Source organism: Suricata suricatta, chromosome 13, assembly GCF_006229205.1.
Source record: "Suricata suricatta isolate VVHF042 chromosome 13, meerkat_22Aug2017_6uvM2_HiC, whole genome shotgun sequence".
Classification (NCBI taxonomy): Eukaryota; Metazoa; Chordata; class Mammalia; order Carnivora; family Herpestidae; genus Suricata; species Suricata suricatta.
In genome coordinates, this window is record NC_043712.1 from 56,679,597 (window position 1) to 56,705,843 (window position 26,247).

Consider the following 26,247-nt stretch of genomic DNA (forward strand, 5'->3'; position numbering starts at 1 on the left):
TAAATAATGTAATAACACTTGATAGTAATCACCAGTATTTTTGCAGCACTTATATGTGTAAAGTTCTGTTTTAAACACTTTGCATGGACTACTTTGTTTAATGACATATTCTACTCTCAACTGATTTAATCCCCACAACTCCATGAGGTAGATATTAATCTTATTAATCCATTTTTTACAGGAACTAAGCAAAGAGGCTAAATAATTTTCTCAAAGCCTTATAGCAACTAAGAGCAAGGTTCGAGATCAGGCCATTGGACACTAAACTTCATTCTATATAACACCGCCAGTTTTCATTAAGAATGAATCCTCCTGAAGATACTTCTGGTAGAGTTTCCCAAAATTTTGTTTAGTGATAGTTAAATCAAACCCAACACATAAAAACTCAAATGTGTACAACCACTTAAATCAGGTTTCTCAGAAGTGAATGGTGTACAGTGCAGGGATACATAAGATGATCTACTGGGGATTAGGAAGAAAATATAGAATTTCTGTTTTTATAATATTTGCTAGCTCTTTTTTTCTTAATTTTGAGGGTGTTTTCAGTAGTTTTAACATGTAAACACTATTACAGTATAGTAGTATACTCATGTGATTTATAAATCAGCAATATACAAGTATTGGTGGTACCTATATACTTCAAAATATTTTTATGAGTATATGAGCTATAAAGGTAGGAAACAATCATCTTATAGAAACTCCCCAGAATTTAAAGAAAAACAGGATTTAGGGTAATAAGGCATATGGCATGCTCTGCTATAATATGTTAGAGTAATCATATATTTTTTCTGAGCCACCTTTCCTCATTAATAAAATAGGAATATTAAGTACCTTTATAGTTTTATTGTGATGACTAAATGAATAAAAGGTATGTGAACTTTTTAAAAGCCCATCTCTTGGGGCACCTGGATGACTCAGTTGGCAGAACATGAGATCTTGAGGTTCTTGAGTCGAAGGCCTATAGTGGGTATGGAGCCTACTTAACAATCAATCAATCAATCAATCAATCTATCTATCTACAGGACTACTAATTACTCAAGTATTATTCATCAACACATTAAAACGGCATTTTGAGTATATGGGACAAGCCCTTGTGAGAGACATATTTGTCAGGGAATCTTCTGGGCACACCAATGGTTAAGTCATCTGGCTGATTTTGGACATGGCTGGCATAAAACAGACAATTCCTGGGAGACACTGTCTCTGCCACTTTACTCCCTGCTGGTGCTATTCCAAAATGCATTAATAGGCTTCTAGAAAGCCGCACTAGTCTGTTTCAGATTCTGTGTCTCCCTCTCTCTCTGCACCTCCTGCATTCGTGCTCTGTCTCTCTCTGTCTTGAAAATAAAGTATATATATGTATATATGTAAAAGAAAGCTGCATTAGCCTCTGGCCAGGCAGATCTAAGCTTTGTTCAAATAAATAAACAAATAAAATATGAAACCAATAAAATGGTTTTCTCTTTTCTTTAAAGATCTCTTGCTTTGAAAGTCAAAAAGAGAAATCAAAAGAATTAAAAATTTGAGGTGTGAATAGGTTTGGTTAATAATAATATTTTCCTGAAAGTGTTCACATCATTTCCAGGAACACCTGAATGTACTCTCTAATATCACTTTAGATTTTAGCTTAGTAAGTATAATTAGAAATCTTTAATGGCAATATTAACCTATATTTTAGTATCTCAAATCTGCATAAGAGCTAAGGTAGGCATACCATTGAGGGTTTCTTTAATTTTCTATACTTTCTGTATTTAAAGTATTAAAATACGTATGCCTTTCCTAAAGAATGATTTATAGAACACCAGTCTTAAGCTCTCTATTGGTAACAACGCATTCCATGATCAAATATCCTTTCTAAATATAGAAGTTTACATTAGCATATTATTGAAACTGAGAAGTATGAATACTTCAAATATTTCCAAAATTTATTTGACTGACTGAGAAAGCATTTTGGATTTTTTTGTTGTTGTTGGCTAACATTGCCAGGAACTAAATTTTACAAAACAGGATAAAAGTATGAAAGTATAGATTTCTCATTTATAATTTCCTTAGTAACTCAAATCAGGTAATTAGAAAATGCCAAAGTAGAGATGAAATCTTGCAGATTTTTATTTTGCCAAAACAACTTGGTTATTTTACCAAAACAAAACTTATAATTTAAGTATATATTAGTAGTTAATTCTAAGATGGGTGGATTCTGGATTATTTAACTATGAGAATTAATGTATTTCATAAGCCTTCCATGTGAAAATGTGAAACTATTTAGTGAACAGATTTTTTAAATTGACCTAACCATGCTCCTATCAAGTAACAATAAGATAAGGTGTTAAGGTCAGAGGAAGGTATCATGGCTGCATCTAAAATCATAACATATAGTACACACACAAAGCATACAACACACATCCCTCTCATGTCCTCCCTTCTCTCTACCAGAATTACTGGATGTACTTCCCACCCTCAGTAAAACATGACATGAAAATGGAACTACAGGAAAGGACATAATGTCACACTGCCTATAGCCTCATATTCATCACCTTCATATGATCCGTTCCAGCAAAATGACAGATGAGGTATTTTTGTCACTTTCCCAGTGCAGACTGGACACAAAACAATTGCTAAATGAATCAATATTTTTCTAAATTCATAGCTGAGAGTCAAAGAACTTAAGAAAAACTTTTGAGAAAATCTTAAGAGTAAGTAGAATCAAATGTAGCTATTCTGTGCACGTTTGTCAACACTAGAAAGCTATAGACTTGGGTAGTAAAGGGTATAAAACAGATAAGAGGCCATATCTGTGAAATATGGGAAATTCAACCCTAAACTAGCTCAGAGAATTCTACCCTAAACTAGATTGACTGTCACATATACTCATACAAAAATGTACATACACATGCATTAGCATGTTAATATCCAAAAATGCAGATATTCTAAATGCCTATCAGCTTAAATGTCTATCAGTATTTATGTAATATTAAGATATATATATTTGTGTATGTATAGATAATACAATATACATAATAGATGATTTCCATAGGTTTAGGGTTGAGCAAAATGCTAAATTATTAACAAAGGATGCTACTTTATATACAGTTGTTGGGGAAGAATATTTTTCTCTATTCTTAAGTTTCTTCTAGCTCTTCTAAAGAATTAAATTGACATAAGACAGATTAACAAGAACAAACAAACAGACAAAAAAACCCTGGCATTTAATTATGTATAGACAGAGGCCCAATATAGAAATTGAGACCCAAGGAAATGAGCAAGGCAGACAGGTTTTATACTTTTTAGACAAAGAGGCCATAAAAGTGAGAAATTGACAAGACAAAGAAAACGTGTGTTCAGGAGTTTCAATTAATAAGGAATTCTAAACAGAATTTGGGCTGGGGTAGTAAATTAGTTGAAGTAATAAGGTTTATGCATATAGCCTTAGCTCTGAATTCTTTATCTCTGGTGATGTCCCTTTACTACCTGGTACAGGAAGGGTACTTTTTACATGGGAGATTTATTTCCTGCTTTCTGGAGACAAAGGAGGAGACAGAATATTTTCCTGGTACAGTTTCTTAAGTAACTTTAATTTAAAACAATCAATACTCCAAAGTGGCACTTTTAGGGGCAGCCTACTCAAAGCCTCTACATAGTATCAAAATAACTTAACAATGTTCTTTATAGTTTAGAGGTATTCATATGTGTATGAAAAAAAAGAAATTAAAGTTATTAATTAAGACTAGTAACATGAGAAGGTGAGAGCATGATGTAGTTTGAAAACACAATACAATAAGTTTCAATTTTACTGCTAAAGTTCTATTTTTAGGCTGAATTATAAGTACATGGAAGTTCACTTTATTAGTCTTTATGCCTTTTTTTATTATGATTCAGATATTTAATAATAAATAAATAAATCAATAAATGTGTGCCTGAGAAAGTGTTGAGGGATTTTTAACAGTTTAATTTTGACAGTTATTGGTTGTGTTTTAAGGGTAACTTTCCAATATAATGTGGAAAATTATCAAAAATATTTTCTAACACATGATTAAAATTTCTTTTTTGAACATGAGTCTAAAAATAAATGAATTTAGTATTTGATAGATGATATTTTGTCATAAGTTTGTCACTGACTTTAACTGTAAAGAGCCTGTTCTCATTTTGTGAGAGGTAGAGAAAAGTCTTCATTTTTTAAAAGCATAAAGTTATTTGACTGTTTAATTTTCTTTTTATGTTTTAAGAAATTTTCTATTAACGACTTTAGGATCCTTCTTCTGAAAGTTTCCACTCACCCCCCTCCCCGCCCCCAATGCTCTCCAAATCCTCTCTTCTAAAGGGAGATTGAAGGAAATGGTAAGAGTTAGTTGGATTGTTGAAGATAGGAGACAGTGGAATTAAAATAATGGATAGTATCATACAAACCAAGTGTTTGTTCAGGTAGTACTGAGGACTGAAAAATACTCTGGAAGTGGAGTAAGTAAGCTCTGGGAGAGTCAAATGAAAGGAAAAGAAAAGCACTAGATTTTGTCATTAGGGGTTCCTTCAGTGTCATTGGACTATTACCATAATTTTTTTTCCACAGAGATTGTTTTTGGTGCAAACTTTAGGACTACTGCAACAAATTAACCTGATCAAAACTCCACCTCCAAGACCCTGGTTTTAAAGAATTTTTAAAGGGAGAGTTTCAAATATAAAGTTGTAATATTGCTAAATATATTGAAAATTATTATTTCAGTGATGATTACTTTATTTTGGATTTAGGTAAATAAGCTGATAAGTTAGGTGAAAATTAGGTTTTCTGGATCTTATTGAAGGAAAATTACCCTAAATGCTTGCTTCACATGCACACTTGGTGTGGCTTATCAAATTTCAGGGGATTTTACTCAACTATAATAAATTCTGTTGAATATAAGTTAATCTTTGTTTCATGATGCAAAAGCCACCTGAAGATATTGCCACATTTAGGGATAAGTATTATTGATATTGTACAAGAGAAGTAGAGTGATAAGAATTAATACAGATTTCTGTAGGTAATATGGGCTATATCCTATTTTGTAAACTTTATACTTATTTTAAGTCACTTACATAACCCATTAAATATAAATATGATAGTGACAAAATAGAGTTATAAAAATAAGACAGTGTCATTATTGTATAATCAGACACTAATAGATTGTGAGAAAGATTTATATCCAACACCTCAAATGCTTGAACAAGCAATATATTCAATTATATATGCTTGTGGAATTATAAATACTCACACATATATAGCTATTACTACTTGTGATCCATATTTCATTACTTTAACCTTACATGTAAAACAATTGTCTGTTTTATATGCAGGAACTCAACTGCTCTATCTACAGAGGTGATGTAAAATTTTTACTTGAATAACAACTGTAAATCATGTTAATTCAGCCCTAGTCAAGTGGATCTTGGTAGAAGGGATGGAAGGAGAATAGGAATGAGAACGATGGAAATAAACTGTTGAGTATAAGAATCTGCCCCACTGAAGTTATGAAAAAGTAATATAGGGCTAAGTATTTCCAGCTATGAAACAAAAACTCAGATCAGCAGCGTGTTTGTAAAATCATACTAATCTACTGATAGTAAAATAGGATAAAGTAAATAATAGTATCCCTTCTTGATATAAAAAAATGATAAGTTGGACTGATTAAAACTGAAAATACCAGTTTTGCATAAAACACATTAAAACAAATAAAAAGTCACAAACTGGATGAAAATATTTGCAAAATACACATCTGATAAAGGGCTGTGTCTTAGTTCAAGTTACTATAAAAGAATAATGCAGACGAGGTGGCTTAAACAACAAACATTTATTTCTCAGACTTCTGGAGAGTAATATGTCTAAGATCAAGATATGGACAGATTCAGTGTGTGGTGAGGATCTTCTTCTAGACTGCCATCTTCTGGTCATATCTTCTAAAGGCAGAAAGAAGGCAAGAGAGCTAAGGATAAGAATAGCATTCTTAAGGGCTTCATTCTTGAGACATAATTACCTTCCAAAGGCCCTACCTCCCAATACCATCACACTGGGGGTTAGGATTTCAACATATGAATTAGGAGGGGCTTCAAAAGTACAGCCCATTGCAGACACTTATTCAAATCATACTAAGAACTCTGAGAAGTAGACAGTAAGGAAACAAACAACCCTATTAAAAAATGGACAAGATTCTTAACAGACACTTCACCAAAGAAGATACACAGATGGCAAATAGGCATATGAAAATATGTTGTACATCATTTGTCACCAGAGAAATGCAAATTCAAACAGTGAGTTACCACTGCACACTTATTAGATTGGCTAAAATCCAAAATATTGATAATTCAAAATGCTAGAGAGGATATAGAGCAACAGGAATCCTCATTCTTTGCTGGTGGGAATGCAAAATGGTACATCCATTTCAGAAGACAATTTGGCAGTTTTTTACAAAACTAAATGTGCTCTTACCATACTATCACCAAGCAATCATGTTTGTTGCTATCTACTCAAATGAGTTGAAAACTTATGTCCACATAAAATCCATACATTGATATGGATAGCAGCTTTTTTCATAATTGCCCAAAGTTGGAAGTAACTGAGATGCCCTCCAGTAAAGGAATGGATAAATAAACAGTGGTACACCCAGGCAATGGAGTACTATAGTGCTAAAAATAAATGGGCCATGAAAAGACATGAAGGAACTTTAAACACATAATCCTAAGAAACCAATATGAAAAGACTACCTACTGTATGATTCCATATGATATTTTTGAGAAGACAAAACTGTGTAGAAAATAAAAAGATTGTTGATTTTCAGAGTTTCCAGAGGAAAAGGATGGATACACTAAACACCAAAGGATATCATACTAATATCATACTACTCTGTATGGTATTTTAATGATGGACATATATCACAATGCATTTATTCAAACTTAATGAATATACAACCAAGAGTGAGTCCTAATGTAAACCATAGATTTTGAATGATAATGATGTGTCAATATAGTTTCATAAGTTGCAATGAATATACCACTTTGCTGGTCTCTGGTCAAGGATGTTGATGATGAGGAGAGGCTATGCATGTGTTGTGGTAGGAGTTCTGTGTACCTTCCACTCAGTTTTTCTGTGAACATAAAACTGCTCTGCGATTTGTGTATTTAAAATCATTTTTAAGAAATTCCCTCAAGTAGCAAAATAGTTGTTTTTTATTAGCTATATTGAAAGGATACTAGAAATGAATGATTTGAATAGACATGTTTCCAAAGATATACAAATGGACAGTAAGAACATAAGAAGTCTCTCACATTAGCCATTAGTAACTGCAAATCAAAACCACAATGAGGTATCACTAAAGGCCCACTAAAATATGGCTATAATAAAAATACAGAAAATAAAAAGTATTCTTGAGGATGTGGAAAATTGGAATGCTTATACATTGCTGACAGGAATTTAAATGGGGTATCCATATTGGAAAACAGTTTGACAGTTTCTCTGAATAATTGTAGACTTGCCATATGACCGAGCAATTTCACTCCCAGGTATATACTCATGAGAAATGAAAACATATGTCCATAAACCCTCATACACAAATGTCCATAGTATGGCTGCATTTCTTTTTGGGAGTTCTGGGGGAACACCCTTTTTTTTTTTTTTTTGGTCTTTTCCAGTTTCTGGAGCCTTCCTGCATTCCAGACGTTCACTTCTATTTCCAAAGTCAGCAATGACAATGGCCAATAGAGTCTTTGTCAGATCATATCATTCAGATTCTTACTCTCTTCTCACTTACAAGAACCCTTATGCTCACACAGGGCCCACCTCAATAATCCAGGATAATCTCCATCATCTCAAGGTCAGCTGAGGTTAGCAGTTTAATTCCATCTACAACCTATGCCATGTAACATGACATAGTCACAGGTTCTAGGAATTAGAACTTAGACATCTTTGGGGGAAATTTTTCTGCCTACCATAGATAACTATTTTTTTCTTGTTTTATCACTTATAGATGAATATTTTATTTATTTATTTATTAATATTTATTTATTTTTGATAGACTGAGACAGAGCGCAAGCAGAGGAGGGGCAGAGAGAGAAAGACATAGAATCTGAAACAGGCTCCAGACTCTGAGCAAACGTTCAGCACAGAGCCAGATACGGGGCTCAAACCCACAAACAGTGAGATCATGACCTGAGCCGAAATCAGATGCTTAACCAACTAAGCCTCCCAGGCGCCCTGATTATTTAAAAATTAAGCCTAAATTCAACAGATATTGCTAAATTAAAACATCTTATTTAAATAAAATATTTTATTTTAATAGACATTACTTTTTAGAACAGTTTTAAGGTTATAACAGAAATAAGTGCACAATAGACAGATTCCTCATATATCCCCTTCCACTATACATTTCCATTTTTTATGTATTCAAACAACTATATATTAATCTTCAAATTAATGACTCATTCTGATGACATTCTAAAATGTTTAAGAACATGGAAACAAATCTATAATATATCTGAGAGGCAAACACACATACATTTGTGTATATGTATTTCTGCACATTTCTATTTAGTAATTTAATTATTCAGAAATAGCTGATGAAAACATAGACCACATGATATTAGCTGGAATGATTTATCCCCAGGGACTGGAACTGGCACTGGAGAATATGTGTTTCTGAATGTGTGGACGTATGGATGAGTGAATGTGTGTGTGCACACTTGTGTGAATACATACATGTGTACGTTTATGCTTTTTCACATCTGTGATTCCATTTCACTCATTGTTAGAAAAAATAATATTTTGAGAAAGAGGAATTAATTGTACCATATGTAATATACAAACCTACGAGGTAAGGGGCACTGGGGTGGCTCAGCTGATTAAGCATCTGACTTTTGTTTTTGGTACAAGTGATGATCTCACAGTTTGTGAGTTCAAGACCCATGTCAAGGTGCAGGGGATCCACACTGGCAGTGCAGAGCCTGCTTGGGAGTTTCTCCCCATCTCTCTCTGCCTGTCTCCCACTTGCTTTCTCTCTCTCTCTCTCTCTCTCTCTCTCTCTCTCTCTCTCTCTCTGTGTCTCTCTCTCTGTCTCTGTCTCTCTCTCTCTCTCTCTTTCACTCTCTCTGCATGAATAAATAAACCAAAAAAAAATGGAAGAGTTAAGCTATTTTTTTAAGTTTATTTATTTATTTTGAGAGTGAGAGAGAAAGCATGAATGGAGGAGGGCCCAAGAGAGAGAATCCCAAGCAGGTTCCTGCATGGGTCTCAAACTCATGAATTGTGAGATCATGATCTGAACCAAAATCAGCTGCTCAACTGACCATCTAGGTTCTAGGTGCCCCACTTCTTTCCTATTTTTTAAGGAAATAAGCTTGTTTTTCTAATTTTTTAATGTTCATTTATTTTTGAGAGAGAGAGAGAGAGAGAGAGAGAGAGAGAGAGAGAGAGAGAGAGAGAGAGAGAGTATGAGCAAAGAAGGGGCAGATAAAGAGGGAGACACAGAGTCCCTAGCAGGCTCCAGGCTTTGAGCTGTCAGCACAGAGCTTGATGCGGGGCTTGAAATCATGAACACCTAGATCATGACCTGAGCCAAAGTCAGACACTCAACTGATTGAGTGACCCAGGTGACCCTCATTCCTATTTTCAATCATTAAAATTGTATTTTATACTCCCAAATACAATTTTATGACACTCCTTTTACATAAAATTCAGTGGTACTCTTTAAAAACTAGATAACAACATTCATGTTAAGAAAGTGGATCATAGACATATGTGATTGGTGATTTTAGATAATTTATAGTTAAAAGCTCAGAATGATCTTAATATTGCCTCATAAAAAGTAATCTTAGAGAAAAAAATTAGCCTAAAGGAAAAACAAAAGATATGCATGAAAGGCAGCATTGGCCTAGACTAGCCCCAGTGACAGGCAGCGGAATGTCAAGATAAACAGGAACAAGAAAGAGAAGTAGAAAGTAACTGGGTGGTAGTGGTGTATATGTGGCTCTTGAGAATAAACATTGAGGAGACTGGTAGGATGGGCATGTGTTATAGTGAAGAGAGAGAAAATTCTCTTTTCCCCATGGCCACCGGCTATTATAAGTTTTCAAATATTTGGTTTAATCTAATGACCTCACAATTGTGCACATAAAATTATAACTATGACAGGATTTTAAACAAATTAATAATTAAATCAGACAGATGGACACTCAAGTTTAGTCAGAGCTGAGCAGTTGCTATAAGGCCTATGCAGGAATGTACATTCTGTGGAATCGTAGTTAACTCTCATTTTCAGATCCACATCTTTGCATCCTTTTCTACTATTGACTTCAGAGAATGTAACCCAATGACGGGAAAGCAAGATGCTCCTACCCTCCTTCTCACCAATCAGTCTACAGACAGGAGGAAAAGATGCTTTCAAATAATATCTCTAACTAGTATTATGACACTGAACTTAGAATGGAAAATGAATTTGTTTTAAACCTACCTACTCAAAAGGTACTTTATTTTTCTAGAATTTTAATATCACTTGCAGCTTAAAATAATAACAAGTCTTGTGAAACCACAGCATACGTAGTCTATGCCATGTTAGTTAAATTGCTCTATTACACATTTTAATATTTTTCTCATCTTTATTTTGTCTTCCAGGTATTTTATACACTGTATTGCTATTCTTAGATATTCTGAATCAGGAGTTGATTGATTTATTCATTAATGCATTTAAAACACAAATTTAGTCCTCATAATGAGCCAGATATTGTGTTAAATCCCGGAGAGAACCAAGTCAATAGACATTTTGCATTCAGGAAGCACAAGTTCTTGTTTTGGATGACATTAACTAAGAGCTACGGAATGGATTTTGTTTCTAATTTGTCTTTTCATGATTTCTTTCATGGACTTCTACTAGTTTTTACACTGAAACATGTATTTCAACCTTTTTATCTTAGGATACTATTCTGTTCCTTAAAATGCTATCATTGATTCTAAAGTTTAATAATCTGTTTTTTGTATAATTCCTTAAATTTAATATAGTTTTGAATTGTCATACATAAAAGTTTTTAAGAGATTACTCAAGTTTACCAAATTATATTTTCATGTGTATATTAAAGTCATAAATATATATGATAATTTATAATTAATAATACTTATTATGATCCATTTACTGATGCAAAAAGATAATAATTGAGCACTTATGAGTCAGAAACTCTAGTAGAATTCATCAGTGTACAAATAGGTTTGTCTCTTGTCTTTAGCCTTTGCAAAGCTGCCTTCCAAAGATAGGCAGGGAAAGGAAAGTAAGGGTCAGAAACAGAAAATTAAATAATGGAAACATAATAAGTATGATGCAAGATTCACCTAAAATAAATATCTAACATAAATATGGACACCAGAGAACATGGCATCAGGAATTTTTTTCATGCATTTGTAACTTTTGTTTGCTGCTTTTTTATTGTGGTATTTATAAGAAATGTGGGGTAGAGCTATTTAAAAGGAAAGCATGCATAAGTTTAAAATCTGTATTTAACACAGATATGCCATATATATCTTTATATATCTTTATGTCTTTCGAGGAATTGCACTTTTGTTATTTTTCCACTCAACAAATATTTATTTAATCTCTAGAAGAGAATGCACTAGTAAGTAAATGCATAGTAGAGGAAAGCACATGATGTAACTTAATGTAATTTACAACTCTAAGGATTGTTTAAATTACCTTGCTTTAGTCTATGAATGTCCTGTATTCACTAGATAATTATACAGACATATATTGGAGTTTATCATATAAAATACTACATTGAACAGGAGAGTTAAGAATAAACAGAATTACACTTTAGATAAGCATATTTATTTGGAGACAAAAATTCTTTTTTATGTATTTTTCAAATAATTTGACATGAAATACCTATCCTGTGGTTTTCTAGCCTATAAATTAATGCTTATATGTAATTTTCTATTGCTTCAAAGATTCAGTAATAATTACCTTTGTAATACATTGATGGCTTTGTCACTTTTGAACACATGCATGTTTTTATCTTAAATGGGGGGGGAGAAGACTAGTAATACTGAAGATTTTTAGAGATTTGAGTGCTTATTTGCAAACATTATAAATTTCTTGCATATTCTACTTGATTAAAAATGATGGCTATATTCCTGAATAAACAAAGTAAACCAGAAATTTGTCACCTATAAGTGACACAGAATAACTTCAAGGATGCACTCATGATGTGAGCAGAAGTCAATATGATCTGATGGTCTCCCAATGAAATGCATGTGAAGTCCATACTAATTAGCTTGTAAATCAGACTAATACTGGAGTTTATTTGGGCCAGAAAGACTACCTACTGTCAAGCAATCAAGTACTACCCCTTTAATTGCAATTTATTCCAACAACCACAATTTATTGATCCTAGCATACACTTACACCACAGCAGTATCATTATTTGACTTTATTTTAACAGCTTCAAAAGGTTAGAAAGTTAGAAACCACTGGGAAAGAAACCATTAAGAAGTTGAGTTGCTGACATTGCTTTACGCTCTGTGGCAGGCAATGTTAAATATGTATTGTAGAATTATATAATAGGAGAAATAAAAAGGAACTAATATTCATTGACACTTAATATGAGCTAGTGCTTTCTTATACCAAATATTACTTAATAATCACAAAACACATCAATGAAGATCAATATTGTCTTCTGCATTTTACAGATAAGCCACAGCTTAGAGACCTTAAGTACATTTCTCAAACTATAATATTAAAACGTTAAAACTATCTTTTTGACTCCAAAGCACATTTTTAATTTCTTGCATGATTTCTTGCAGTTTTTGTAAATTGACTATTCTGATATTTGGTCAACGTGAAACACTCTAAGGGATATTGAGCTCAAAGCGAGCTTATCCATATAAGTGTTGTATCCAGTACCATGTTCAAAACACAAAACATCAGTATCCGATTACTTATTTGTTAGTTGTATTACCTTTTATAAACCAAGATATGATATTTATTTATTTAGCATATGTGTGAAACTTCACCTTGGGTTTGTAGCTAATTAGATAATGTATTGGAGCATGCTTGGTAAAAACAAAACAAAACAAAATAACAAAAAAACACACAGAACTTTTGTAGCTTCAAAGAATCTTTAGGAAATATTCAGTAGATATAGAGTGATTTAAAGTTTGGAATTATTCTCCTTTCATGCAAAAATTTTAAAGGCCACTTAACTTAATTTTTTGACAATTAAAAATTATATATATTTAAGGTGTAAAACTTGAAATTATGAAGTATGTGCACATTGTGAAATATTCACCACAATCAAGTTAGTTAACATTCATCACCTTATATAGTTAGCATTTGTGTGTGTGTGTGTGTGTTGAAACACTTAAGATCTATGTTTTAACTGATTTCAAGTCTTTAATACAGTATTATTAACGACAGCCACATTATTGTATATTGGATTTCCAAAACATATTTATATGGCATAACTGAAGCTGTATTTCTCAACCAGCACCTCCCATATCCCAGTCCCTGATAACCACTATTCTACTCTCTGTTTCTATGAATTTAATATTTTTGATTCCACATACAATTGAGACCAACATGCAACATTTGTCTTTCTGCATCTGGATTATTTCACTGAGCTAATGTCATCAGATTCGTCCATGTTGTCACAAATGGCAGGATTTCCTTATTTTTAAAGGCTAATATTCCAGTGTGTGTGTGTGTGTGTGTGTGTCTGTGTGTGTCTGTGTGTGTGTCTGTGTGTGTCTGTGTGTGTGTGTTGTACAAGTGCATGTTCGTGTATGTGTGTGTAATCACATTTTCTTTATTCACCTGTAAATAAACATTTGGGGATGCAAATTGGTGCATTATAGAAAAGAGTATGGAATTTCCTCAAAAAATAGAACTGCCTTATGATCCAGCAATCCCACTTTTGGGTATATATCCAAAGGATATGAAATCAGTATCTTGAAGATATATCTGTATTATTCACAAGCACAAATATGGAAGCAACCTAAATGTTCCTCTATGAGTGGATGGAAAACTTGGTAATTTTTTTACACATACATTCTGAGTATGCCTGCACAATTCTTCATGCACCCTCTGTAAATCCTTGACTAGATTTAAGCCAGAATTAGTCTGACCTATAGGAAGAGCCCGAAAGGTGGAAGTCCTCAGTTTTCTCCTTGTATCATTCTCTCTGTAATTGTGCTTTTAATGCTTACATTTTTTCACTTCCATAAACTTTATTTACAAAATAGATAAGCCAAAAAATTTTCAAATGTTAATCAAATTAGAAATCATGGATCTAGTCCAATGTCCTCATTTTTGCAGGTGACGAAATGGAGAATCAAAGAAGTAAAGGACCTGCCTCAAAGTCACTCTACTAGTGAGTAATATCTGGAGATCTAGAATCTGATACCAGCCTGTTTGACCTGAGTTCTAGCATTGCAGAAAGATTTCTCATTTTAGACATGATGTTGAGAGCTCTGTATAAAACTGTTTCTATCCTTGTTTAGAGCACATTTGGTCAGTAGCATTAGTTGCATGCCACCTGTATTCAATTTTACATACACTTTAGAGGATACTGAGAAAGTGAGGTACAGGATAGGATGTTCTTTTTAAAATGAAACAATGAAGATCATGAGATGGGATAGCAAAAGAAAAAACAAAGCTGGCATTCATCTGAAGGGTTTCCATATTCAAGGTGCTTAATATGAATCATTCCATTTGACCTTCACAAATATATTGTAATAGATATGGTTTTATCCCTACAGTAGTAATAAACTAAGGCTCTAAAGTTGTTGATAGTTTGCTCAAGTATATAGAGCTATTTAATGTCAGAGCTAATTTCAAGTATAAATCTCTGATTTTAAAGATGCCCATTTGTGTAGTACACAATTCTGTATTTACACAGAAACCAAATACACTGATCAACACAAATAGTACATAAATCCAAACTAGGGTGATATAACCAGTTGTATGATATTATGCATAGTTCAAGATGTAAAGAGAAAATTAAATAGTGAAAGATCAGCTTAGGCTGACACTGTGAAAAGATTGATATGCTCTTGCTACCAACTCCTAACTAGCAGTTCTTTGAAAAGCCTGTTGCAGTAAAAGACATTAGATATAATGATATCTGTAAATGAGTGGGAAAATATTGGCAACACATATATGTTGACACTACAGGTAGAGATTGATAACTTGTCAAGATACAGTGGAATGAGTCTTTCAAAGAGGGAAGTTTTTTAGCTGGTGGGATGTGAAAGAATTGCTGACCAAAGCACATGACATTTTCAGTTAGATGGGATATAGATATGTCGGGTTGGATAAAATCATTTTCTTTCAAGAAGAGAATAGGAGTAGCGTGGAGGTTGAAGTAAGTGGAGACATTTGGCAATAGGGTATAGGCTAAGTCATAAAAAATTATATTATGCGGCATTTCAAAATGTTGAACTAAAATTCATTGGCAGAAGTCTTTGAAGCCTGACTTAAAATATATATTTTTTACTATATAAGCATTAAGGAGTCATTGAAGATGTTGGACTTTTCTTATTATTTGTGTTTGTTTGTATAGTCAGAGTTGTACCTTGGAAAAAAATGTGATAACCTTATGATGGATGGGTGAAAAATCAGAAGTGAGGAGACCAAAGAGCAGGTGTGAAAATGCAACAGGGCAAGCATCCCTACTTAACTTTTATCTGTTAAAGTTATTAAAACATCTCCCATCCCCAGTACCTGTAATCACTTAAATTTATACAGTAACTTTGAGAAAGAAATATTACTGATCTTATGATCCATACCTTAGGTAATTTTTCACTCAGAAAAACCAACAAAATTCTATATATCCAATATCCATTTTTTCCTTTTTCTTGATATTTGTTAAATAAATAACTAGATCACTTTTTAATCTACATATCTACCTTGAAAATTCCTGGCATGTAAGGGAGAAGATAGATGTCATGATAGTTTTTAAAAAATTGTTTGATTTTGTTGTTGTTACCCTGGAACCCTTTCTATCACATTATACAGGAGTCTTTTTCATTGAAGAGTTTGCAGGTGCTTTGAGGATCCCTGTTTATCTAAAATTTGCACATCATAGGGAGGAAGGGAAAAAATAAGGGGTATTTGTTCATCTCATGGGTGACATTATCAAATAGGAATAGTTGTGTTATCCTAAAGCATTTTAGTGGGATAACTAAGGAGAAACAACAATGAAAAGCCTTTATGCAAATTTTGAATCCTTTAGCTTCTTAAAGGTCAGCTCTTTGTTTTTAACACCCAAACTGGCAGGAACCTGAAAGCTGTCTGCCCCTGTGTTAGCTAAACAATACAGAGCAACCTCTGCTCTTAATGAGTATTCCATTTTAAACCCACAGCTCTCTCCACATTTTAGAGCCCTTAATCTTCCAGGAATTATATGCATCCATTAATGAAGCTGCACAATATCATCCCAACACCCTGCTGCTTCCTGACTGTGATCTTTCAAGTAACTGCAACTGCACTCTGAACAAGTTGCTTTCTTTTTGCTCAGTTGACTTCACACCCATGAAACTTTTTTTCAGATTATTTTTTCTTTCTTGCATTACATTTTTGCCCCTGGGCCCCTTTAAGAATATATTTCTTTGCATTCATATTAATTTGCCTTACAAGCAATGTATCTGCTAAATGTATCCCCTTTATATTGTATCTTTGTTCTGCTTTCTTAGAAAAATATTTTTTTATCCTTTCCAAAGATGGGCTATCTTTCAGAGTCTCAAAAGCAATACCTTTGCCCTTAAAAATGTTTTTGCCAAACTGATATATATTACTATTTCTGAACTTTTAAGAAAATAGCACTTTTGGGGCTATTCAAGACGATTCAAGTAAATTGCATACATACACACACACACACACACACACACACATGTTCAAATGTAAGTTTGACATTTTGTTTGTCCAGGTGTTTGTAATGAAAAGGTGAGTTGGAGTTTTGGGTGAGAAAGGAAAGGAGCACTCCACCTTTATAGATGCAATGAAAAGTCAAAATAGGCTGGTCTTGGGGGGGGGTTGGTATCTATCATACTGTGTCTGACACAGAAAAATTATTTGTTGAATGAGTACATGCATTATTGGCTTATAACTGGCAGCTCCTTTGTTTCATTGTCTGTTGGTGAAAGTGGTCTAGCAGGTCACTCAAAGATTACATTGGTATGAATAGAAATCTAGCATTAGATTTCAGGTAATGGTCTCAAGAATTAGTCCTCTCTTTGCTAGAATGTCATTCATTAGCCAAAAAAAAAGTGAGTTTGTATGGAGGCTGAGCTGTAACACTCCATGTGACCCCTAGTAACCAACTGTGCTCACAACTGGCAATTAAAATAGTGTTCTCAGCATTGTTTCCTTGGTTATAACTACGATATTTCTAACAAGACCCAGTGGCATTCCATTTACTGTTTTTTTTTTAAATATGTTCCAAATGTATCTTTGGGCTAAAAAATAGAGTGAAATTCTTATGATAGAGATGAAATTTACTTCATGACTTTTAGTATCTGATGTAGATAAATGAGGGAAAATATTTGCTTTGTTTCCCAAGAAGACAAATTAATAAATTCTATAGTACTAAGACAATTTTAAAGAAAAAAAGTTGTTGAAAATATGTTTTTACATAAAATGTATCATTATATTATGGAAGGTTCTTTGGCATAGAGATTAAGAGTACAGATTCTGGGGACTTAGTATGTGTAAAATAATGGATTCTGCCATTTATTATTAATATAATGTTAGAGAAGTTTTCAAATGTTTCTGGGCTTCATTTTTTTCCACTAAAGAAATATCTACTTCATAGTGTTAGTCTAAGTATTAAATAAGTTAATGCATGGAAAGTTTTTGATATGTAAGCATAATGAGCTTTTATTTTGAGTATTGTTGAAGTTTGGTGACTTAGTACTATATTAATTACATCAGAAATTTTTGGTTTCTTGAACTTCCCAAATTATAATAGAAAAGAAATAAATCATGAGTCCATATATGAATTCTTGTTTTGTATTGAAATTTGCAAAAAGCACAAATTTTGCATATTAAAATGTTATTATTTAGCTTAGTACATATTCAGTTACACTCTGACTGATTTTTCCCACATCAGTTTCAGTAAATTGACAGATATGATTCTTTGACACCAAGTCTAAATCCCCTTAGAATGTGACATTAAGAAGAGTAAGCATGTTGTGTTGGTAGTATATCTATATCTCTACATGTATAAGTAAATCTATTTCTTTTTTTTATAACTCAATATCTTTGCATTAACTTTTGTTTGGAATTTGTAATGAAATGCATACATAATAATGTGATATTGAGGGAGGAATTGTTTTACAAGTTCATATTTATTAAATTTACTTAAAAATATTAAAGTAATACTTCCCCCCCCACACACACATATTTAATGTGGCCACTAAGTTTTGAAGTTATAAAATTAAAAACAAAAGATGTTTCATTAAAGGGAATTACATATTCCCACATATTTCACTGTATGTCATTTTTGCCAGTGTTGCACTTGAAAACCTATTCAGCTAGTCTGCTTTATCAAAGGGCCGCTAACCTGCTCTTGAATGTGGATGCTCTCCCCTCAAAACCTCCCAAGAGTTTGTTATTTCTTCATTGCATATCTGGAAATATCTCATCTCTGTGTCTATAAAGGATAGCCTTCATCTCTAACTCCAAATTACAAAGCACCGTTGTCATTTTTCAGTCTGGTTTCTAATACTATTTATTTGAATTCATCACTGGGACTCGTCTCTCCTCCCCTAAGATGCCTTAGTGTTTTGTTTCTGATGCTCTTATCAGCAACTGGCCTGTAGTCACTTGCCAATTCTGTTTTGGCCACAAATGAAAATAAAACTTTGTTTTATCATTTGTTAAAAACTTTGTTTTATTGTATTTTTATTGATTTCTTGATTGTGATTTTGTTTAACATTCCATCATCTAGGACACATATAAAGATTGTCTGGATCTAATTTCCTTAACTGTTGGTGCATTCATACCCTCTGACCTCAGTTCCTCTTGTTAAGTTCTTACTTATGACAGAATTTTGGCCAGGAGAACATAGGCTAAGTTATGTATTCCACTTCCTGGTCCATACAAACTTCCAGTGCTTGACTCTCCTTCTTTTCCCCCCTCTTATGATGTCTTTTGCTTTTTGTTTCCTTTTTATGACCCACAAAATAATAAGCTCAGTAATTTTAAGTAACACTTTTGATGAAACTGAGGCCCATGAAGTGAGGCTATTGAAAAGAGAAGGTACATTGAAAAAAAAAAAAAAACACTTGTGTCAGTAGCTTACAGAAGCTCCAGGCTCTTGGAAGAAAGAGAAGTAATACTAGATAAATCTTGTAAAAAAAAAAAAAGAAAGTGGCTAGAAAGGGTTACCTTTTAAACATTGGTTAAGTATAGGTAGGCCTATTATAATAGTCTTTGTTAATTAAATTGATGAACAACTTTCAGACCTTCTCCAATTTTTAGTTTACACCGACTGTTATGTACAATACTTAGCTTTAGATTTTGTGTGTGTGAATTAACCATATTTCCTCATCATGTGAACTAGCATGTTGAGAGATCCAATATTTCATTTTGTATGTTAAAGATGAAAAAATGAGAAAATGTTTCAATTTTGATATAATTCTTCATCACTTGGTAAAAGGAGGGGAAATTTTATAGAAAATATAAATGTCCTGTATTTAATGCATTAGTTCAAATAATGACAAGGTAACAAGGCTCATTCAAGTGCCCAGATGCAGCAGCTGATTACACAGTCTTTTGTTTTGGTGCAAATTAATACTCAGAGACTGCAGTTGTCTTTGACAATAGTTTATTTAACACAGGTTCACTGCAGGAATTTAAAAAACCAATAGCTACAGGATAATGTCTCTTAATAAGCCAATAAGGAAATAAAATACTCTACACCAGTGATAGATTAATCGCACTATTGTTCTAGGCAAGGAGAGATGAAAGGAATAAAATCCAAATACCATTACATGGCGTGGTGGTACTCAGGAGAGGTAGCTAAAAACAGCTGATGGTTGATATGTAACTGCCAGTGCAAAAGTAAAAGTACCCTGTTGCTAGAGGATGTTGCTAGGGAACAATGACAGGGCAAGGGTATTGATGGGCAAGAGGATGTTCATGGGCCACTGAATGGCTTTCACCACTGCTTGAATAAAAGGGTCACCTTCACTGTGGAACTAATTGCTCCAAGATCTTCAAAGAGCTATTTAAATCAGCCATGTACAGTTTTGCCCACACCAAACATTCTTGGGTAGTTCTCACAAAGTCTCCATGCTTGTAGTCAAAATGTCTCCTTGCAACAGGTACTTAGTCCTATGTTTTTATAGTGAAGCCCCCAGTGGGAGCCCCTCCATAGCAGAGCTACTGAGTTCTCATTGGTGAGAACAGATAAGATGATGACATGAGGACCCAATTTACTTCATTCTTATATCAAAATAGCTTTACTTCTAAAAACAACTTGTCTTGGTCTTTGTCATACGTAGTGGATTTGAAATCATATCAAACCAATGCATAGCACACAGCAATCCCAGAGACTTGGAGAGAGCAAACCTAAATTATGCAAGGGAAAGGATCAGAATTTATAAGAGAGTTATGTTTCCTGCTCTAATTTACTAGCAAACTATTTGGGAGTAAACTTGACATAGAGAATGTAGAATTCCTATGGCAAGTGAATTTCCATTGACCTAAGGGTCGACAGAATTGGAAGATCAACAATTTGAACAAATTATTTGCTGGGATTGAATCATTTTCATAGATATCCTAGTTCATGTCATAGAAATAAAAGAGCAGACTCTAATTAGGTAGACTAATATCCTTTCCTAAAACTGTACCTTTTTCATGGAAGTAAATGTTTTCTCTCTCCCAGCCTCTCCAAATCCCCACACCCCTCAAAAATGAAATTAGAAAACAGCAGATTCCCCTTCGTCAGTGCAACCAATTAGATGGCTGAGGGTGTCTGTTTCTGTGTCGTTTGGAGAAACAATTGTATCATTAAATCGCTGGAATTGTAGTGTCAGCAGGAAATAGAGCAAATAGCTGCCAAAGGGAGAAAAAATATGAACAATGCAGCTACTTTGATGTCTTCCTGCCCTCCTTTCCAGTGTCTATTGCTGAACAAGCTACAAACAAAATGTGAGAGAGCAAAGGCTTATGCCTATGAGCCTGGGTGGCTTCAGCCTCCCTTACTGGGAGGCTTGCTCGCTGATTTCTTATGCTCCCTCTTGACACCTTAGGCAGGCTGCACTAACTAATCAATGTCTCAGAATACAACTCCCACTGTCCTGCCTCTGTTCCTCTCCAATTACTGTTCACTCATGGAATTTACTCTCTCATCTTCTTTTAAAAAAGAATCATTCTTTTATTCATTGAACACATTCCTATGGAGCTCCCACAGTGTGCTAAGTACAATCCCAGGTTAAAATATATCTGTGAACAAAACAGGCAAAATCCCTGTCATTAAGGAGACTGCTTGGAGGTAGTAAAAACAGACAATAAATTATATACATCATAAATCTGTCAATTCCACACTTGGGTCAGGGAAATCAAGAGTCAGGGGATTACAGTTTTTGATCAGACTGAAGTTTAGCAGAAAGTGTTTCATGCTCTCCTCAGAGGCTTATGGCATGGTGGTCAATAAAACAGACTCTTACCAGACTGTGAGGGTCTTAATGCATCCAGTTCTGTCACTTGTATTACTTATAGCTGTGTATCCTTGAGAAAGTTACTTTATTTTTTTCAGGTCTCAGTTTCCCCATCTCTAAGGTAAGGATCATGCTAATACCTGTTGAGTTATATTGTATGTAAAGGATTTATAACATAGAATGTAGTGCATATTACATAGTGCATCTACAAAGGACATAGTAAATATTATGTGAATTCTGTCGCTTTGATATTCTGAAAAGAGCATACACCTCAAGTTAGAAGCATCTGAGTGTGAAAATGCGAAGAAGTTTCTTTTCTTCTTGATAATCTGACCCTCGGCTGTATGAATAAGAAAATTAAGATAATTCCTACCAATTAGAGCCATTTTCAAGATTATAAGAAAGTTCACATTAAATATTCATAGAAGATCCTTATTAAATATCCTGCTCTCTCCTCCTCTACACTCAGTTGAAATGCTTTGACATCTTCTCATATTATCTCAGCCAGTGAAAATCTTAAGTCTCTTAGTATCACTCATGATTCTTACTACATACTAGCTTGTGCGATATTGGATTGCTTGCCATCTAAAATATCATGGATGATTAGTGTTATGCCCAAGATTTCAATATCATCTTCAAAAACCAGAGACCACCAGGGAGACCAAGTCACGCATGCAAAAGCCAAGGGCTTTATTATTACTATTACGAGTTTATAAGTTCGGGCTCACTGACTTCACCAGCACAGTGGATCCATGCTGAGAGCCCCGAACAAAAGCAGGGCAGGGCTTTTATGAGTTTTGGCAAGGGGGAGTTACAGGAAATTGTGACACAGGTACAGGGGTCCAATCATTATAGCATAACATCATTGGCAGTAACTTTAACCATACACATTGCCCAGAGTATTCCTTACTTTTGGCAGGACCCAATCACAACATTTAGAATGTTAACCAATTACTGAGTGGACCCAGGACCCTCACGTAGGGTGTAACTAGCCTTAAGCAATAAGAGGTTATCTTTAGCTTCTATCTCTAGGCCTGCCCTTAGGAGTGCTAAGCATTTTGCGCTGGCCTTTCCTGATTGGGTGTTACAAGGGTGGTCCCTCCTGCCTTGGGCAATGTGTGCCCTTTTGTTGTCTAATGATTCTGAGAAACCTACACCTAGGCCTCCAAGGTCAGAGGGGAAACTTGAAGCCTGTCATGGAGTCAGTTTGATTCAGACCTGCATCTTTACGTTAGGAGCACATTGTTGATTTGATAGTAGCTTTTCAACGGTAGAAAAGAAACAGTCCTAAATTAGAATACAGCTATCAATTAATTATATGATGCTCCCTGATTTTAAAGTTATTTAAATCTGAAAAAAAATGATGTTGGAATCAAGGAAATGTGTTATTTTCTGTTTCTATTTCTCATTGCTGCTACTGTGTGATTACTCAGAAACTATATAATTCTTTGTATCTTTCCATTTGCTTAACTCACATTGAAAGAAATCAATAAATATTTTTTAGATGATTGAATGGATGACTGCATAATTTGCTACACAAAAGAACTGATTTAAGTTTATACATGTTAAATAAAAATGGATCATGTTTTTTTAAGTAGGGGACATTTCTTAATTTAAAACTACATGAAGACAATAAGGATATAGTAAGGTAATTTCTTAAAAGCAATATGCATAAAGAGCATTTAAAATGTTTATTTCTGTTGATTTTATGATTGGTTAGGACTCTTTTTGACTATAGGTTAGAGAAACTCAATTCAGACTAACTTAAGCAACAAGAGGGACTGGTGTCTCTAAACCTACAGAATCCCAAAAGCAGAGTGTGCAGCTCAAGAGCAGGAATGCAGTGCAACTCTGACTGTTCCTTGTCTAGCGCCGGTTCATTTATGAATCATCTCTTCCTGCTAACAAACCACTCCTGGCTGAGTGGCATAGAACAGCCTGTGGATCCGGCACACAGACAGAGCACAGAGAGGACGGTCTGCCTCTGCTCTGTGGTTTCAGGGCTCTCAGCAGGAAGATTTCAATAGCGGAGGATAATTCAGACAGTTAGGGGCTGGCCTCTTTTACACCCTCACTGGTGGCCTTCTTCATGCCGCTAAGGCTGCTTCTCAAGGCTCTTCAAGCTTCTTTTGCCGCTGGGCCCAAAGCCAATGCCACCTGGTTTTGTTGTAATAGCACTTATCTCCTTCTATACTAATGTATGTGTCATGTCAGTTAGCCTCTACCCTGAGAAGCAGAATCACTCTGATATGGAATAGGATCTATTGCACAGACTGTACAGAATCGTGGGAGCTGACGGGAACATTTCCACTAAGCTGTTGCCTCTTCATCTGGTGCTGAGCCTGAAGTTGCTGTGACTTGGTAGGGTTATTAGTTAGGTGACTGTGAAGTGGAAGAGAGCAAGGGCAGAAGATGAACTGGAACTCATTTCTGTCTCTCACTATGACTAGTGTCAGTGGTACAGAATGGCCTGCAGGAGAAAGCAGCAGACTTCACCAAAATTTACCTAAACTCAGAGAGGCTAGAGGGGGGAAGTCAGTGGAAGCTTGAGAAGTTGCATGCTTCCCTGCTGCCCTATCAGTAAGTCAGCAGGTCAGGGCCTGCACAAGCTGCCCAGAGCCTGATATCTCATACCCACCTTTAAGGAGAATAATATCTGTCACTTCACTAGAATCATATACAAATTTCTCTTGTGGCCTAACTGGAAAATATTGTTGGGCAGGTAAAATTTTTATCTACATTTCAAGATTCTTGTGGCTGGTCTAAGAATTAAACTGACATGAGGCAGATCAACAGGAGAAAATCAAATTTGATTACATAAGTCCGTAAGAGTATGAGGCCCACAGGAATTAAGGCATTTGAGGCTTATATGCCATCCAGAGCTTTAAGAGAAATGGTTAGAGGTCAGGACTTTAAAGAAATTCACAGGAAAATGAAAAAGAGTAAATGTTTGTTAAACAAATATTTGCTAGGCCGTAGAGAACAATGGGACATAGAGACCTTTTCACAGATTTTGCTAGGTTCCTCCATGTCCACCATGCCTAGCTCATTTTATACTGCAGTTATCTGTGATGATAGCCCCGTTTCTGGAACAAATCTTCCATATAAATTTGTTTAGCCAGTTAGGTATAATGTCAAAAGTTCTTCTCGAGTCCTCTGTTTCTTAAGAATAATCAGTCTGAAATAATCTACATACTAAAGAAAAGACTTTTGTTTTCAAATTTTTATTTAAATTCTCCTTAGTTAACATAGAGTACAATATTGGTTTCAGGAGTAGAATTCAGTGGCTAATCACTTACATACAATACTCAGTGCTCATTACAACAAATGCCCTCCTTAATACCCATCATCCATCCGGACCAACCCCCACCTGCCTCCTTCCACCAACCCTCAGTCTGTTATGTATCATTAAGAGTCCCCAAGAGAAACATTTTCTTTTTTTTCTTTTCTTTCTTTTTTTTAATAGTTTATTGTCAAATTGGTTTCCATACAACACCCAATGCTCTTCCCCACAAGTGCCCCCCTCCATGACCATCACCCCCATCCTCCTGCCCCCTCCCCCTTCAGCCCTCGGTTCATTTTCAGTATTCAATAGTCTCTCATGGTTTGTGTCCCTCTCCCCAACTCTCTTTCCCCCTTCCCTCCCTACAGTCCTCTGTTAGGTTTCTCCTGTTAGACTTATGAGTGCAAACATGTGGTATTTGTCCTTCTCTGCCTGACATATTTCACTTAGCATGACACCCTCGAGGTCCATCCACTTTGCTACAAATGACCAGATTTCATTCTTTCTCATATATACACCACATCTTCTAGATCCATTCATCAGGTGATGGACTTTTAGGCTCTTTCCATGATTTGGCTATTGTTGACAGTGCTGCTATGAACATGGGGGTACATGTGCCCCTATGCATCAGCATTTCTGTATTCCTTGGGTAGATCCCTAGCAGTGTTGTTGCTGGGTCATAGGGGAGTTCTACTGATAGTTTTTTGAGGAACCTCCACACTGCTTTTCAGAGCGGCTGCACCAGTTTACATTCCCACCAACAGTGTAGGAGGGTCCCCAAAGAGAAACATTTTAAAGTGTCATTTAGTTCTCCCACACCATACAAAGCATGAAATTATGGGAAACATAGCTCCAGCTTAGCTAAAATGACACAATTTGCAAGTAGTGTGCAAATACCTTCAAAAACCTTTAAAATATGTATTTACATTGACAATTGATTAAGCTTTTGAACTTATAAGTGTACAGAACAAAAAAAAATTGTTTTAAAGAAGGTTCTGAGGACTTCCATCCAAGTGACATTTGACCTGATAAAGTTGGAAGAGAATGATGGGGTGCCTAAGACAAATAGGAACTATCTTTTGCTTTTGAAAGTTCTAGTAAGTTGAACCTCTCTTTTCATATTAATCTCTTTCTGTGGTGTAATTATAATAATTATTTTACTGAATATGATAAGTGTTTGGAGTGGTGATGGGAGTCCAGAGCTGATGACCAAGGAAGAATTCTTTTTTTTAAGTATTAATTAATTTATTTATTTTAATTTAAAAATTTTATTTTTTTTTTACTTTATGCAGTTTCATATTTTTTA

At 34.6% G+C, this 26,247-nt stretch overlaps 1 long non-coding RNA gene across 1 annotated transcript in view; it reads left to right on the forward strand.

Moving 5' to 3' along the window:
* The window catches only part of LOC115276602, a 1,186,317-nt gene that overhangs the window by 254,165 nt on the left and 905,905 nt on the right, over window positions 1-26,247 (forward strand). Inside the window, exon 2 of the long non-coding RNA XR_003902023.1 lies at window positions 14,310-14,364. This is a non-coding gene — a long non-coding RNA (uncharacterized LOC115276602). The remainder of the gene's footprint in view (window positions 1-14,309; window positions 14,365-26,247) is intronic.